At 36.9% G+C, this 18,354-nt stretch overlaps 1 long non-coding RNA gene across 2 annotated transcripts in view; it reads right to left on the reverse strand.

Moving 5' to 3' along the window:
- Positions 1 to 917: 917 nt before the first annotated feature.
- The window catches only part of LOC109459784 (uncharacterized), an 84,620-nt gene continuing 67,183 nt past the window's right edge, over positions 918 to 18,354 (reverse strand). For both annotated transcript variants that reach the window (XR_002139438.3, XR_012491776.2), the window contains 3 exons: positions 12,586 to 12,671; positions 3,121 to 5,463; positions 918 to 1,192 (listed from right to left, as the gene is read on the reverse strand). This is a non-coding gene — a long non-coding RNA (uncharacterized LOC109459784). The remainder of the gene's footprint in view (positions 1,193 to 3,120; positions 5,464 to 12,585; positions 12,672 to 18,354) is intronic.

The following is an 18,354-nucleotide window of genomic DNA, read 5'->3' on the forward strand; positions in this document are numbered from 1 at the left end:
TGATAAGCTATTCCAAAAAAAGTTACTGTTTCCATGCACCAGGTAAGAAGAAATGGGGGCTGGGAGGGGAGGTTTTTGGCCTTTCATAGAGTAGCTGTGCTATGGCATTGGGATAGTCAAAAGCAGGATGAGCTGGTCTCCAGTGATCAAGTGATCACATCGTCACCACCAATCAGTCATCAAAACTTGATAACTTTAGTGAGGATGGTAGAAATAAGAAGGGGGGTGGGAAAGGAAACCAATGTTTGTCACTATCCAACTGTGGCATAGTTTTAAATAATAGGAACTTTGGCTCTTTATATAGGATTTGCACTCCTCAGAAGAATATCAGTTCCTTTACGGAGTTTGAGTTCTGCTTTCAGTTAGATCTAGGTAATTTATGTCTCCTTCATAGAAGCACAGATCCCAAGCTACCATATATCATGCATCTCAGCATTTCTGTTCTCAAATCCAAAGCAGCGTTCTCATTTCTACTCCTTTTAATAGGGTTATCAAGTGTTTTGTTTTGTTTTGTTTTGTTTCATTTTGTTTCGTTTTGTTTTTCCATTAAACATTCTCAACAAAACATTATAGTTTACGTCTAAATGCGACATCTCTTAATTTTTCCCTAAAAACATCATTATCATAATCTGCCCATTTGGCAGTCTCCTTAAAACCTTAAAAATAGGAATTTAAACAATATTCTTGGTATCATAGTAAATCAATATATTGAAACAAAACACTTTTACGTGCTTCCAAATTATCCTTTTGTGAAGAAATGTTTAAAAGTAAACCCTGTTTAAAAGTAAACTATGTTTAAAAGTATATATGTGATAAGTAATATTTATTATTCATAGGTCAGGGTTTCAAGGTTGCTGACCAGCCATTAATTACTAACGTATTGTTTCAAATAAAGAAAAATACAGGTTGCACCATTATCAGCAGATGTGTTCATGTTGTGAAACACGGATGCTATATTTAATTAATTGTAAGTAGTACAAATACTTGGCATAAACTCTTGAGACTTAAGATGTGGTGATGTTTTGTGAAAAGCTTTGAAATCCACTGGCACACGCCATTCTTTCATTCAAGACAAATACGTGGGAGAATCAGCAGGAATCCATTCTGGCTTCCAGAGAGTGCCCTGGAGCTGTCCACAGGAAGGTGCTGGAAAAGGCAGTCGCAGATGGTCCAGGTACACAATGATTTCAGCCTGAAATGCAGCAGAATAATCAGACTCATGTTAGAGTATTGCTACTGTGTACCTGACCCGAAAACTGCTTCATGACGGTTGCAAGGCCACCTTCAATGTCCTTTGATAATTATAAAGATGTTTTCTCTACGAAATACAGAGAGGATTCAAATAAGACTATGAACCATTTATTTGGTCTCAGAGATATAAATGACATCCCTAAAAGGCACTAGGCTGAATTGCTAAATAAGTGGCATTTTATCCCAGCATATTTAAGTTCTTTATCAAAGAATGTAAGTTCCGACTTTATGGATTTTCCTAGTATTTCCAACTCCATATTGGAAAAGCAAACATCATTTTAAAAATCAGCTATTTACCCCCAATAGAACTACCCTCCTAGGCAAACTGAAAGGAAAGAGGACAAAAGGATTTGTAGGTTTAGCAATATACAAGAACTGACGTTCAGATCCGTGGTAAAGGTCAGGTGTAATATTCAAAAACAAATTAAAAGACAGCCACTCTATTGGACTCAGAAGATTTCAGCAAGCATTGGGCACCCATGGGCATTGGCTCAAAATGTGTTTATTGTGATCACACCCCAGATGATGCTGCAAGCACTATTAAGGACCCTATTCACTACCATCCTTCTTGCATTATGTATGCAGTTATTGTTTTGCATTATGCACTATCTAAAATGATACAAAAACATTTTGCTGAAAAATAAACCACTGGTTTTATGCTTAACACCAGGATTACAAAATGTGATGTCATGAATTATTCATATGATTCGATTTAATGTAATCATTTTCTCCCCAGTGCTAAGCCTCTGTGAATGGTTGTCCTATGCAGCCACTGTTTTGAAGAACTTAATACTAGGGGGAGAAACACCTGGCATTAACTGACAGTGAATTAGAGTCATTGTCACTTTGGAAAAAAATTGCAATTTAATCTTTGATCTTCTGTACATCCTAATTCCAAGGAGCATTTGTCAGCACTACAAAATGAGCCAACCTTAGAAATTTATAGAAATATTGACCTCAACATTTAGACAGAGACATATATACAAGTAAACACAAAAACATTTGAAATTTGAACTATAGAATGGAATTCATCTTTGTTTCTTTCAAAGCAATAATGGGATATATTTTGAATGTGTTTACACTAATAGCAAATAGATTTTGATACACATTTATAATTTATTTAGATCAAATCTTTCAAAGAAGTACTGACCTTAAGACAAAGCATGTTGAGAAAGATAGATACATCAATGCAACTTAGCCTACAGATTAAAGTAATTTATCTTCAAGGCAGTCCAAAAAAAAAAAAAAAAAAAAAGAAAGAAAAATCAAAACCAAGAGAAAAAGAGTGCTTCTTCTGAATGTTTGAAACTCTATAGAGAAAAGACAAGCATTGGCTTAAGACTCATAGATAGAAGCGACTTTTAAAAATCAGAATCCCCTTCTGGTGGCCTATTTTTAACTTTCAATCCATGTTTTAATATGACAAAGTTATACCAAAATGTTCCCGTTACCCTTAAATTAAAGGAGGCTTCATTCTGAGATTGAATATATGATCATGTTAGTGAGAAAAGCAGCAGAGATCCAGCAAACCTGATTTCTACTCTCAGTGCTTTCAATGCCCAGCTCCTGAGCTTCTAAAAGTGAGGACATCATGTACCGAAGCCCCCTCAGGATGGTGTAGGAAGACTCAAATGGCGTAAAGTGAAGTAAAACATCAAAAACTCCACAAACATGAGGAGTTATTATTTAAAACCCAAAATGTCTATGATCCATACAACTGTAATCTACAGAAGTCTTGGAATGGATAAGTAAAGAGACTTATAGGTCAGACAGGTTAAAAAGAAAAGGAAGGAATTCACTTCATGTGAAACAAGAACAACATGGCAATTTAAGAATTAAATGGTGCCCAAATCTATATGGAAAACTCACCCGTATAATTAGCGACAGGAAGAAAATGTGGACATAGTGTCGGGAAAGATCACAATTACATTCCGGAACAATTTTTCTCTCTCACGGCACCTACCACAGCGTCTTGCACTCAATCGGGTCTCAGCCACTGGGCCTGTTTGATAAAGAAAACAGTTACCGTGGCCAACCCGACAATGTTGAATGTTCCTTTTCTTATAAGATCAATGTAAAATCTGTCAACTGCTCCTCTGTGATAACCAATGTCTGGAAAACTTGAAACTCTGTCTTTCCCAAATAATAACAAATTGACAATGCTCACCACTTTCCCAAGCAGCAATGGGATTTTTTAAGTGGTGGTGATGGTGGGGTAGCAAGGGAAGCAAATCTGTGAATGGAAGCCATTCCTTAAGCTAATGACTTATTCAATTTACTTCTATACCAGACTGTCTTTTCCACTTAATAGCCTAGGTGAAGGCACATTTCTCTCCCCTAAATAAAAATTATTAGGTAGTCTGTCTATTAATCTTAAAAGCAGACTCCAACTAATCTCATTAACACTGTGAACTGGGCCAGAAGAAACAGAGTCATGTGATAAGATCTGCCTTCCTCTCATTTCAAGAGCACCTTGACCTTCTCCAACAGTCGCCATGTACTCTTATCATGGTTCTCAGTGCTTCCCAGGGTGGCCACCTGGTCTCCCAAAAGCCTGTAGGTGCAGGGTGGTCCCCAGAGACAATGGGCTGAGCTTTTCATTTGCTCCCTCACACTCACTCACAGTTTCAAAAAATGATCATGTATTCAAATCCAAAAAATGTTGGTGCTTTAAAAATAAATTCTGGAGAACCAAGAACACCAGAGCCGGTGCTTTAAGCCTCTCGGTGAAGCTACAGTCTAATTACTGCCTGCTGAGTGGCGCAGTTAAACACAATCAGTCAGAAAGCCTTAAAGATACAATATCCCTTTTCACAAACTGTCTGCTTGTCAATTCCAAGTCACCCCCCCTGCTTTAAATCAACCAACCACAGAGCTGTTATGAACAGCAACTGATTTTCCATGCAGTGCTGCAAAACAAAATCACACCGTATCCTATTTTTAATGGCCACAGTTTTTCAACTGCATAACAAGAGTTAGCTGGCACTGCTGAGCTGAACGGTATCAAAAAAATGGGTTCAAGTGGAAATAGCATGGAACCCTTGAAGTGAACAAGTACAGACCCAATTACAAGTGCATTGTGATGCTCAGTACCAATTACATCCAAATAACAGTGGAACAAATTTCCCCTTATTGTAGACATCAACTTCTTTTATTTTTATTCCTCCAGGATACAACTTAATATTTAAAGGGGAAAAGAAAAGGCTGACTCATAAATATTATTTTATTAACACACAGTCTATTTATGCACAAAATCTTTCCTATGATGTCAGCTTAGGGACCTGATACCTGGGTCACCACAGAGAGAAGACTTCTGCTTCTTTCCATAGAGTTCATGGGTTGTCAGGCATTTCACTCAGGAAAATCAGATTTTCTTCCTCGTATATTAATCATTAGAAACTACATTTCCTCAAACAATAGGCTTTTTAATTATTTGAGCCTTAGGGATATAAACAGGCAGTACCAGGATTTTTTTTTTTTTCTTTTTAAGGAAACCTGGCCTCATCTCCAAATTAGTGGCTAAGTTAGGCATTCCATGACTTCAGAAAGCTGCCACTTGGGCCCGTGAGGGTTGACATATGACAGGTGCCTTAATAACTAGAAGGAAAAAAAAAGAGAAAAATGGGAAAATAAATGAGGCAAAGAACTGGAAAAGAAGGTGCATATAACAAATTGATCCCTCAAACCTGGGATCAAGATATGGGAAAAGAAGAGGCGAGGAAGACCAAATTAAACACAGCAAACATGTAGTCATTGAATATGTGTTGTGTTTTGTTGACTCTCGGAGAATCAGAGAAACAATGGCCCTTCAATGGCATCCTAGCTAACCCTGGGCCACACTCTACCCCAGTGGTCACTCTGCTGGGACATTCTGTCAGGCAGCCAGCTGCCATTTGTTCCGTGGTATTAGCTTCACTTTCAGTTTTTTCCAGGCCAGTGTGGGCACTATGGTGGTAGGACAGTGCCACATCTTCTCAAGGCTGACCACTCAAGTCTTGAGGAATGTAGCAAGAAGGATTAATGATGTCTCCAGGGCTTTATCACACGCTTCAGAGGATGGGACCACAATGTGAGCCAATACATCTTTAGCTGCCCCTTTGCTCTGACTGTTCCTCCTTATCTGGACCCTGAGATGGTGCCTGTGGTCCAATAGTTCTAGCCAGCTTCATATCGTTTGCGCTTTCCTCTTCTCCAATGTTGCGTGTGCTTCGTCTGGAAACATAATAGAACAAAATATCTTATTTGAGGTGCAAGATAAAATTTAAGTTGTTGAAAAGTGTTCATTTGGACTAAAAGATCAAGAGATCTTTTGCCATTGATTGCAAATAAATGTTAGAAAACTATGAACCCTCTGCATAGTTGAACCCTCGTGCAACCCTCTGATTTTAGAGGTGAAGAAACTGAGGCCTCAGGTGAACTTGAATTCTCCGCCAGGTTTCTCGCCAGCAGGCGGCGGCATTACCACCCGCCACAACTGGCCCTGATTCCAAGACTCGTGGTAGCAGTGGGAATGCTATTTATTGTACACAGTGACTCACAAATCTAGGTTATGTGAACTATAAAAAGCCTGATTCAGAACTCCGGAGAGTAAGGAGCTAATACTATTTGAAATATAGGCCATAGATTGCAGTATGAGGATGTTTGTAGATTATTTTTCAAGGCAAAATTATCCAAGCAGCGTTAGATATAGTCGTGCATCCACTAATCAATATCTGTCTGGAACTTTATAACATTAACCAAGATAACCTTTGATGACAATAGCATATATGGTGCTGGTGGGAGGAAGGGAGAATCAGAGGAATGGTTGAGGTGGGGGGAGGGGTGTGAGGTGAGGGGACAGAGTCCTGTAAGGAAAGGAAGAGGGACCCTGAGAAGGGTATGGACCTAGGGGAGGCCAGTGAGGGCAGTGGGAGCCCAGCTCCCAGAGCCACCAGCAACCCAGGACCAAGTCTCTGTCAATCTCTGCTGACTGTCTCTTTGTCCTTCTGGAAGGTCAGGGAGGTTCTGAACCCATTCACTGCCCAATTTCAACATGACCCCCAAATATTAAATGAAGTGCACCTTCAGGACCTATGGATGATTTCAGTCCATCCTGCCTTGCCTCAGATTTCCCCAAGCTTTGTCAACAGCTGACATTCCATTAGACACTGAGAGCTAAAATGACCTAAAATGCAAATGTGTGGATGAGGTAATGGTTAATCAGTGAAATAAAAAATAGAACCAATCCGTCAGACGGAAAAGACTGATGTGCGATCTTTTCCAATTTGGACCCAGGAGAGTGTCTGCAAACAGGAGGAGGAAGGTACTGGATACCTCAGGAGAAATACATTTTAAAAAAGAGGGAGCTGAAAACACAGAGAAAACTTAGAGGACATCACAACTCAGCAGGGGTGTGGAATGAGCCTTAGCATCAAGTGCGTTTTTATCTGCAGCTAAGAAAATGGAGTTTTATCCTCAGATGATTTAGGGAGATTTTGGGGGGGCAGAGAGGGGTGTCTGTAGATGTTATGGGGAGTTTTTTGTTGTTGTTGTTTTGTTTGCCGCTTCCGTTGTTTTTAACATCCCTTGCTTCCTGTAAAGAAACCCCCCCCCCCCCCAGGGAATTCTATCCCTGTAACTATATTGACTTAGTTCTGAAGAACCAGTGCAATTAAAAGACTGTCCTAATGAATAGGCAACAGAATGGTTGTATGTAAAAGATTTCAGCAGTTTATGCTGTGTGCATGAAACAAATCTGAACAAAGTCACAAAAGGCATCAGGACTCCATTAGAATTTGTCAGCTGAGATGCTGGGAATATTTTCCACACCATGTAGTCACAATGCTCCCTACATTTGGGATTGGGCTGAGAGAGAAAAAAGCTCAGCATATTTTTCTGTACTGGTGGCAGTAAAATGCCTTTTCATTTCAGCTGAGAAATGCCAACCACCAGAGCAAAAAAAAAAAAAAAAAGCATGTTTACTGCATGAATGGTACTCCTGACCCACCATAGGGACACCTGGGAGAATAAGTGTGTTTGATGTTGTAAACAGGCAGCTGAGCTGAGTGGGTCAGACTGCCAGGCTTCTAACCTGGCTCTGGCCACACACGAGACATGGAACCCTGGGTGGGTAACTTACTCTCTGTGCTTCAATGTCCTCATATGCAGAACAGGACAAAAACAGCCTTTCCTCTAAGACTGTTGTGAAGATTACATAAGTTAATTCACAGAAAACACTCGGGATGTTTTCTTACAGTGCAGTGAGCATTCAGTGAATTTTGTATTATGATGATGATCTAGGTCCATCATTTCCAACCCATGACGGTGTAAAAAAGCTGCATGACTCAGCATATCCCATATTCCATATGATTACATGCTGTCCCATGGATCTGGTCATGCATGGTCAGGGCTGCAGGGTGAGAAGACCTTAACTGTCATCTCCCAAAGAAATGAAGCTCTGCCGTGAGGTGCTGTCCAAACTGTGACAATTCTACAATCTCTTCTGTTAAGGCCAATGATTTCTGAGCACTTGAATAAAAAAGATGACCTCTGGTTAGCCACAGAGGCTAAACACAGTTATGGCTTAAATAAAGGTGTTGTCATTATCACTTACTTTTAAAAACAATATTCCTGATATTCTGACTGCTGCATGCCACTTGTATGTAAACTACCAAGAAAAAGGATTATTTGAAAACTGAAATATTTAACTCCCCACCTACCACAAGCCATCTTAGAAAACTAACAGATGTAGTGGGAGTTGGGCTCTTCGCATGAGTCTAACAGTGAGAAGGTAGGAAGGAAGGAAGGAAGGGGGCACCGACGGTCATTTCCTTAGTCTTGTTGGCTGCCCAGCTTCCAAACCCTCTGCCTAGAGAATCCTGCCCTTATTCAGCACCGCGTGCCATTCTCACAGCTGTGGCGTGGACACGAGACCTAGCCCTGCACCGAGCTTCAACGGGAAGGACTGGACAGCTTCTCGGCAGCATCCAGGCAGCGTTGGTGGCTGTGATCCTAGGGGCAGCTCCAGGCTTCAAGTTCTATGGTGTAGGAAGGCAAGTTCTGGGTTACAGTGCCCGGTGGCAGTGGTTTCCTTCACCAGGAACGTGACTTTGGGCTCCATTCCTGATTGCAAACATTCTCAGCCTGTTCTCTCAGCATTAGCTCTTTGGCCCTGGTGGAAATTTTGTAAGCTACCCAATGCCTTTTAAATAAATTTATTTTCTTCATACATCAATCACAGCTGAGTTTCTGTTGCTTACAGCTAAGAACTCTGATTGACTGACAGAGTGACCACTGTGGGATTTTTAGAACTAGGTAGTCTCATCAATTTTAAAAAGTATGAATTGAAGTAAAATGACCTAAGCGGCATTCCCTGGACTCTTCTGATGGGGGCACATCTGCAAATTGCATTCATTTCTGGTTTTGAAAAAGATATTGTCAAACTAGAATTTGATCCCAGTGGGGCAAAGCTAGGACAACAGTGCTGGAAAACCTATGATATAAGGAAGGTACTGGGGTTACCACTTCAGACTGCTGCTTCCAGGCTGGAATGACAGAGTAACTGCAAGCCTCTTTTTCCTTCAAGAATCCAATATGACCCTTTAAATGTTATGTTTCCTGGAGTGAAGGTCTTTGGGATTTCAGCATGGAGTAGCACGTTAGATTAGATTACATCTAAGATCTCTTCCCACTATATGATCTATTCATGCTTTAGAAGACACTGCCTAGGTATGTTTAGAGAATCCTCTAGCAATGTCCACTAGCAATGACTTTGCATCATCAGTGCCACCATCTTATATAAAGGAGGGAGACTATTTCACATCACAGGTAAAATATCATGGGTGTTCCCCATTTTTTCTTTCTTATGTTTTCAAAATTATGGGTGGACTCCATTCAACACCTAGCAGAAAATCAATCAGTACTGTACTGAATACAATTGAATTATGTCCAAGGCTTGATTCAGCCAAGGACATCTTTTCCAATTTCTCAGCTAATTACCCTCAGTGGTTCCCTGACTACATTCACCTTCTTCCTGACCCTAAGTTCATTGGCATTGCTTTAATCACTCCGTTTTCTTGTTCAATCCCCTGCAGACAAGCTCATCTCGGCTTCATCCTGACCCTGGATCACCAGCTTTCTTTGCCAACTTTGTTTTCTTTCCTTCCAATCCATCTAGTCCAACAACCCCGTCATCTCATACAGATGCCCAAGTACCTTTCTCAGGATAGAGGCTCAAGAAATATTTGTTGAATAAATGAATAATTCACTATCTCCTAATGACTTTTTAAAAACACTCATTAGCAAAAAAAAAAAAAAAAAAAAGTTTATCATTTTTCTGATGTTTCCTGTATGTTAATGAGCACATATTTTAAACTCTTCTCATAAAAGAAGATTATTAGATTTCAGGGCTTTCAAACATCACTTACATTTGTACTTATTTTTACTCTGGGTCAAAGAACATGCTTAGAGATAAGGCTTAAAAGGCTGTCTGTGGTAAACATTCTATAAACTTTGAAAACGATAGCTCATTTTCAACGCTATTGCTCACGGCTTATCATATTCTTAAAATTATGTGATATAATAATGATAATTAGCATTGCTGTAAGCAAAGCTCACAAATAAATGCCTCTTTCCAGAACACTAAATAAGTGTAGAGGACTGTGCCCTTTATTTAATGAACCAGGACCACTTTGACCTTATATAAAAAGGTACTGATATTAAGTGATTAAGCATGAGACTCTCCCAGTTTGCAGAGTCTTTCACTTTAAACATTTCATCAGAACATTTGGGGAAATAATGCTACTTCCACTTTCCTTACAACTGCCCAGTTGTTTGTTAAGATACAAAGAGCTGGATTCATCAAAGGAATGACAGTAAGTAGCTCTTAAAAATTTTAGCCACTAAAAAAGCATTTCTATTAATTTTTATCTTCCTTCAAATATTAATGAATAGTTCCAGTGATAATTAGCAATTTTCCCTAATTACAGAAAATTGGCACTTCACAAATAACAAACTCTGATATTATCTTTTATTGTGCCAGTTTTCCTATTAATTTGGAAATTCAGCAATTATCACCAGAACTATGTAGGTTAAAGTGTGTCAGATTCTAGATAAACAACTTAAAATACCCAGCAATATGAGGTTCAGTGTCAAGGAAAGTTAAATATCAGCATTCAAAGAAAAAAAATATTAGTGACCACCCATAATGCTACTATGCAAGTTTGTCATATTTCACCCCAGCCCCTGCAGGTGACATCAGATGCAGAATCTGGACAGTTTGACTCATTGTGAGCTCAAAGTAAACAACAACAAAAATGCAAATTCTCAAATTGGAAAATAGCATATATAAAAGTGCTGTTATAGAGTCTTAAGTGGACATTAATATTAATTTTCTTCTAAACCCAGCAAAATTGAGGAAGAGAGAATTCTCCAGTATCCTTGTTGGGAGAGAAATCAACAACACATTTATGTACTTATCAATTCCTCTCATGCAAATATTTTTACTGAATGCAAAACAATCTATATATGAACTGTGTTCTTGAGGTTCACCTTGATGTTAAGAAATCAGGAGTTGGAAAAATGCTTATATCTTCATTCATTTTGGCATAGCTTGTTTAATGCTCACCCCAAGCCCATAATTAACTCTGGTTAACACCAGAAATCACAAAATCAACTATTATCTTTTTTTTTTTTTTTTATCTTAATATCAGGATTACTCTCAACACAATGTCACGTAGTTTTATTTGGAACAGATCCTCAGAAGTTCAACAGCTGAAAGCAAATGCTTGACTAGGCCGCCCAGTTTTCAGAAATCTTTCCTGATCTCAGCAATTCTGAGACCAAAATTCAGGCTACATTTGCATGTCACCAAAATAGCTGGTTTTCTGAAATGTATAAAATTCAGTCAACTGAATCAATCCACAGGAAGCCAACTCAGTTTGACAGGCTTTTTTTTTTTTTTCATTAAATTGATATGTGGTATGTGTGCTACTCAACCCTCCCTCAAAAAGGAAAAATGAGGTCAGGTGACAAGGGTGATCCGATTTCTATTACCATGATAAATAAAACTAGAGTTTCTAATAATGCCATTTAGAAATTAAGAACAGATTAAAAACCAAACTCTGACTATATTGAGAAATATTGCAATTGATTTTCCACCTTCATGGAGGAAAGACAAGAGAGGAAATGGCCTTAAATGCCAATAAAAGATACTTAAGTTAAACCAAAACAAAATATTCTAGTCTTTGGAGGTTAGGAAACAATGAAATGTATTAGAGAGCGGTAAATAGTAGAAAATGTTTTTTCCTGACATTGTTTCCAATCCACCAGCATTTAGAAGTGAGGGAGATTATTTTCTGTGTCATTTCCCTATGAAGAAAAGAAAATCACAATGGTTCTCCATTTTCCCCTCAGGCCAAGTTCAAATCAAGACCTTGACACCATGTAACCCATTCAAACATGCTTCCCACAGTTCTCGGCACTCCATCCACTCTTCTTTCCCCTCCATAGACTCCACAGCTATTCCTATTCATAGCACCTTCAACCAAGATGACCTCTCTCCTCTTTTCTCTACTAAATCCTGCCACATTTTCAGTCTACCTGCTAAAGTTATATAAAATATATAACCCAATTCTTCATTCAGTTGGACAGCCCAGCTGAACATATCTGAATCCTATCAGCATGTATTGTTCCATTTCAAATCCCACTTTTCTTGAAACTTTTTCTGATAACTGCAAGTAATAACGACCTCTCCTCTCTGACAATCTCATAATATCACATACATTGTACCATAAGTTTCACACATGAATTTTATGTTGGAATTTTATTATTTCACTAACTAGTACCATTTTCTAATCATTGTAGCACATGAGACATGAATTCCTAATATGATTACAACGTCACTGAGAACAGGAATGAATCTCACATTTCGTTTGTGTCATCCACAGAGACTAGCAAGCACTTGACAGAAGAGGGTAATGATTTAGAGCAAGGTCCTGAAATTGGACCAAAGGTGATTCTAGTACTTTATCCCTGACCACCTAGGTTAGGTTGTACAAGTTGCTAAGCATGTACTAAGTATCATCAGTAAAAGGGACATAATTTCTACCTCAGTTATTTGTTAAGACAATTGAATAAAACAATCTCTAGAAATTCCTAAATGTAATAGAATATAGTGTATAATAGAAAGCTATTATTATTTCATCATTTTCTATGTCTTACATTATAATTTACATTTCTACTATAAATATTTGTGGTCTTACCTAAAAAGCAGAGGATTCAACCTGAAGTGTATTTTTTAAAAAATAAAAACCTAGAAACTCTATTTTATTGTATTTTTAAAAAATAAACACTTACCTCTGGTTTTTCCCTGTAAACCACTTTGTTTTTCCATTCAACCTCTGTTTTCCCTTCATTTAGTATGTGTAGTCACCCTGGTTTGTCTGGAATAGTGGAAAATGCCAGCATAATTAATCAACTTTCTCTAACTGTACTCAGCAATAGAGAACTCACCTTTTTTTCAAGGAAACCTAACACATTTACAAAAATTGATTATCATTAAGCTTATAAAGTAATAGTCAAAAACTTCAAAGAATTAATACTCCAATCATATATTCTGATCACAATTCTATTAAGTCAATAACAAAAAATAAATAAACTTTGAAACAACATATATTTGGAAATTTCAAAGCAATCCTGAGAAAAAAGAACAAAGCCAGAGGTATTACACTTCCTGACTTCAAATTATACTACAAAGTGACAATAATCAAAACAGCATGGAATTGGCAGAAAAACAGACACACAGACCAATGGAACAAAACTGAGAGCCTAGAAATAAACCCACATATATATGGGCAAATAATTTTTGACAAAGGAGCTAAAAACATACAACAGAGAAAAGAAAGCCTTTTAAATAAATAGTGCTGGGAAAATTGGAAAGCCACATGCAAACGAATTAAACTAGACTGCTAGCTGTTACCATCCACAAAAGTTAACTCAAAATATAAGACCCGAAACAATAAAATACATGGAAGAAAATATAGGTACTAAACTTATGGACCTCGGTCTTAGGGAAAATTTTATGAATTTGACTCAAAGGCAAGGGAAATAAAAGCAAAAATAAATGAATGGGACTATATCAAACCAAAGAGTTTCTGCACAGCAAAAGAAACCATCAACAAAACAAAGAGGCAACCGACTGAATGGTAGAAGATATTTGCAAACAACACCTATTAGGGGCTAATATACAAAATATAGAAAGAACCCATACAACTCAGAAATGAACAAACAAAAACCAAATAATCCAATGTAAAAAAATGGGCAGAGGACCTGAACAGACACTTCTCCCAAGAAGACATACAAACAGCCAATAGGTGCATGAAAAGATGCTCAATTCACTAGCTTTCAGGAAAATGCAAATCAAAACCACAATGAGATACCTCCTCAAAACTGTAGCATGGCTATTGTCAACAAGACAAGTAATAACAAGTGTGGAGAGGTTGTGGAGATAAAAGAACCCAAATACACTGCTGGAGGGAAAACAGTATGGAGTTTCCTAAAAAAATTAAGAATAGAGTTACCATATGACCCAGCAATCCCTCTTCTGGGTATCTACCAGAAAATTTTGAAAACATTTATTTGTAAAGATATATATACCCCTATGTTCATTGGAATGTTATTCACATTGGCCAAGATATGGAAACAACCAAAGTGACTTTGATAGATGATTGGATAAGGTAGATGTGGCACATACATACAATGGAACACTATTTGGCCATAAGAAAAGATCAAATACTATTTGCAACAACATGGATGGATATGGGATATAAAACTGAAAGCAACAAACAAATAAATAAGACAAACAAACAAACAAAAACTCATAGACACAGACAATAGTATGGTGGGTACCGGAGGGAAAGGGGAGTGGAGGAGAGCTAGAAAAGAGTAAACGGGGTCAAGTATATGATGATGGAAGGAGATTTGGCTTTGGGTGGTGAACACAAAATGCAATGTACAGATGATGTATTATTATAGAATTGTACACTTGAAATCTATATAATTTTATTAACCAATGTCACCCCAATAAATTTTTTTAAATGTTTAAATATAAAAAAACTATTAAATAACTCATGAGTCAAAGAAGAAATGATGATGGAAATACATGAAATTATCATAATTAAACTGTAACTAGATTTTACAACTGGAAGATAATAACGTATATAGTAACAGTGTCCACGGGAAAATTCAGAGTTTAAATTAGCATATTACAAAAGAGAAAATAATACTAATAAGCATACAATTTTTAAATCTTTAAAGTATAACAAAATATGATACATTTTTAAAGAAAGAAAAATAAAGTTAAAAATATCAATCAGTGAATATAAGAAAAGGAAGATTCAATAGAGATCAACCAAATCACATTTTTAATAAATACCAATAAAGTAGAAAAATCTTGATCTAGGTTGTTCAAGGGAAAAAAAGAAATAATAATGATAAACTGAATTAGAGTTGAAATCGTATAGATATAACACAAATTACAAAGATACTAATGCTTAAGAGAAAATTATGAGATTTTTTTGCCAGTAAATTTGAAACTATTGGTGAAATGAACAAAGTCCAAGACATATATAATGTACAACTGATTTAGGAAGAACGAGAAAGCCTGAAGAGTCCTGTAACTATTAAAGAAGTTGACATGTATATTTAAAATCTTCACGCAAAAAAGTACAGTTATATAGATTAGTTCCACCAAAGTTTAAAGATGAATACCTTTTATATCATGTTTGCTCTCTGAGAAGATAAAAAAGGGGGAACGCTTCCCAACTCATTTGTGAGGTTAGTGTAACCTTCCTTAATATCAGTATGAGAAATGCAAATTACCTGCCAATATCATTTACTGTGTAGATAACCTGTGTGAGTTAAATTTTTATCTTGTATAGTGCAATATCATCGGACAGTGTAGTATTTAAAAATCAAGAATAAGAGTATAACAATATTATCTAAGATTCTGGATATACAACCAATAAAGCTAACAGACACAAAAAGGTCACCTCTGGGGAGTAAGAGTAAAGTTGGTGGGTGGGAGAACTTCTTTATAAGCACTTTTGAACTACTTGACCTATAACCAAAAGATAAATTAAAATGTGTATCTTACCAAAAACAAAAGAATAAAATCTGTGGTTAAAAAGCAAAGATAGCAAATGGAATATAACATTTTCAAGAAGAGGAACGGGTATACCAGGCTGCTTTCTTCACTGTTGGCTGGGACAGGGGTGACCATGGAACCAGGGCCGGACAATTAAGTTTGCAAGCTCATCCTAGAAAAAGTGCTACACACCTTATTGCTGAATATCACTACAGTCACCTTCAAAGTACGCCCCTTGGGAAGCTACGCACCGATGCCAGCACCTAGTCTACCATTCAAAGCAATTTTGGAACTCTTTTTCTGGAATGGCCATCAAAGCTGTCGTCATATTACCCTTGATGTCCTAAATGTCACCAAAATGTCTTCCTTTCAATATGTCCTTTACCTTCAGGTAAAGAAAGAAGTCATTGGAGGCCAGATCAGGTGAGTAGGGAGGGTGTTCCAATACAGCTATTTGTTTACTGGCTAAAAAACCTCACAGACAGTGCCGTGTGAGCTGGTACATTGTCATGATGCAAGAGCCATGAATTGTTGGCGAAAAGTTAAGGATGTCTAACTTTTTCATGCAGCCTTTTCAGGACTTCCAAATGGTAAACTTGGTTAACTGTTTGTCCACTTGGCACAAATTCATAATGAATAACCCCTCTGATATCAAAAAAATGTTAGCAACATCGTTGCAACAAGTTCACGAACTTAATTGTCACACTTCGTATTATAAACATCATGTGGGTCAGTGTTCATATCTGTCATCTTTTTTCAAAATAGCTTTCAAGGTTTTGTCACAAATTATCTCCTTTCCCCATTTTGTTTTATGGTTTTTTAATTACTGGGATTAATTCATACAGTTCCCTCATTTGCATGTAAGTGATAAATATAAATGACCTGATATATGTAAAGTACCTAGAACATGGTGGCTTAGGCTTCAGAACTCACTCACTACTTCTCAATGGAAGATTTCAAGAGTAAAATATAATCAAATTGAATTTTGTAGACTGTAATGAAGCACTGCCATTTAAAAAACAAACAAACAAACAAACAAAACAAATGGCCCTTTATTACTGGAGCCCATAACTGATATTTGCTATTCCAGAATTTTTATTAATACATAATAAGTATTCCATTTTGTTTGCATATCCTCAGAGCACTAGAATGTTAGAATTATTTTAGTATATAAGATTCTGGAAAGCACATTGAGTTTCTGAGGAGTATTTAAGTGAATATCAAATTTGAGAAGCATCCAAATAATTACCATCTATTAAGGATCAAAGACACCATCATTATATTAGGACATTTGAGAAAACAAGGGGTAGGAATTCAGAGTTCTTAATACCTTTGTTCAGATGCTAATCTTACGGTATGCAGTGAAAAAGAAATTTTATTATTCAAACATTAATAAAACATTCTAAATAGCTCTCAGTGTCTTCAATTATGTGTATTTCTGAAAACATTGTTATTGTAGCTATTTTCTGAGCTATAGAGAGCTTTCTTTTTTTTCTTTTTTTTTTTTTTTTTCTTTTTTTAGCTACCAAAGCTAACAACACTTTCTTTTTTGCAGGAGATTAGGTAAATCCAATGGGTTCTGGGCAGAAATGATCCCTGCAAATATTTTCTAACATAAAAAAGATACCTCTCTTGCCCATTTATCCTTGTGGTAACAAAGTGATCTTAGTTTCCTTGAAAAATATTTTAAGAACAGCCAAGTTGAGGCTCAGTAGAGGAAGAAATAACATTGTATGTTCACATGTAACACTACAGTTCAAAATAAAACAGCAAATTTTGAAGCCAATACCCACTGGTCAGATGAATGAGGGCAGAAGATCAAAAGTGATGGTCTCCTTTCTTGCTAAAATTTGGCTATTGCGAAGGTTTGGAGGTAAGACATTAAATTCTTTGTTGTAGTTTATGACTGCTGCATAGCGTCCCAGAGACTCATATGTGAAGAAAGCTCATGAAAATAAAATATGCATACAATGCAATATACAGATGATGTATTATAGAATTTTACACATGAAACATACAATTTTATCAATGAATGACATCCCAATAAATTTACTAAATAATAAAATAAAATAAAATAAAATAAAAAGGAGACAAATGTGGAAATGTTGAAACACTTCATTTGAGTTTGTTTAAACTACTGGCCAGAGAAGTGATTACACATCTAGAGTTTATTGCAACCTTACGATTCAATGAATAAAGACATTAATGCATATGCTTTAGTTACAAAAGTACTAATAACAGGTGAACAAGACATCAGGATACTTGGCAGAATTTTTCTCATTTCTTCAGGCTTTCTGGAATCATGCAGATGTTGAAATAACCCCTTTGAATCAAGTTTATTCTACTCTCTGACAAGTGATGAGTTAGCATCTCCTTAAGAAGTTTACTTGAAAGAAATTTGATGAAAGATGTGATGTCTTGATCATCTCCTGTATCTTTCAGACTATACACATTTGGCAATGGATGGTAAAGCAGGGTCTTCACAGAGCATGAATCAAGCATCTGTACTATTTTTCACACCCACCTAAAATCTGAGCCCTTTGAAACATATTAAACTAATTTGATAAAACAGCTGATCTCAGTAGATCATAATCTAAAATATGTAGGGAAATAATAATAACTCTGAGAAATAAAAAGAAAGAAAGAAAGAAAACACACTCCCCAAGGCATTAGCATTATACTTGGTTTCCTTCAGTGTCATAGTTTATAAAGTGGGATATCTCTGCTTACACAGAGGTATTTCAATAAAGTTGTTGAAATTCAGATTGTGAACTTCGCTAGTCACTTCCTTATGGAATTTTTTATTTATGTGTTCTGCTACAAAGGAGCTTTATTTGTGGAAAAGTGAGTGTGGGGACAGAGCCAGAAGTGCAGTTTCCAGGCTCTCGGCCTCACGTGGAAAGGTGCTGGCTCAGGTAGTAAATGGCCATCAACTGTGATTGGATGGCCATCCGCTGTGGCTAGTTGGCCGTCAGCTATAA

Source organism: Rhinolophus sinicus, chromosome 7 (assembly GCF_057876585.1).
Source record: "Rhinolophus sinicus isolate RSI-liver-muscle chromosome 7, RSI-T2T, whole genome shotgun sequence".
NCBI lineage: Eukaryota > Metazoa > Chordata > Mammalia > Chiroptera > Rhinolophidae > Rhinolophus > Rhinolophus sinicus.